Genomic DNA, 396 nt, shown 5'->3' with positions numbered 1-396 from the left:
GCTTGACAACCGATGCTGGTGTGTTTGCGTCCCCGTAACTTAGCGGTTCTGCAAAAAGAGACCGATAGAATAAGTACTAGGCTTACAAAGAATAAGTCTCGGGGTCGATTTGTTCGACTAAAGGTGGTGCTCCAGCATGGCCGCAACCTAATGAGTGAAAAGAGTATAGTTGCCCATAAATCGGAGTAAAAAAAAAAAGAAACAATCTAAAAGAGAATTTGAGCAGCATCAGTTGCGTCTCTTCTCAGACTGAGCTTAGTATACTGGAATGGTAACGTGTTCGTCGGTTCTATGCCAGAAGCAGAAATATACTAGGGTGTGTGTGTGTGTGTGTGCGAGCATGTGTGTATGTGAGTGAGGAAGTGCGAGCATGTGTGTGTGTGTGTGTGTGTGTGA

This window comes from Octopus bimaculoides, chromosome 28 (assembly GCF_001194135.2).
Source record: "Octopus bimaculoides isolate UCB-OBI-ISO-001 chromosome 28, ASM119413v2, whole genome shotgun sequence".
Lineage (NCBI taxonomy): Eukaryota > Metazoa > Mollusca > Cephalopoda > Octopoda > Octopodidae > Octopus > Octopus bimaculoides.
The sequence above is the reverse complement of the archived record's forward strand: the minus strand, read 5'-3'. Positions refer to the sequence as shown.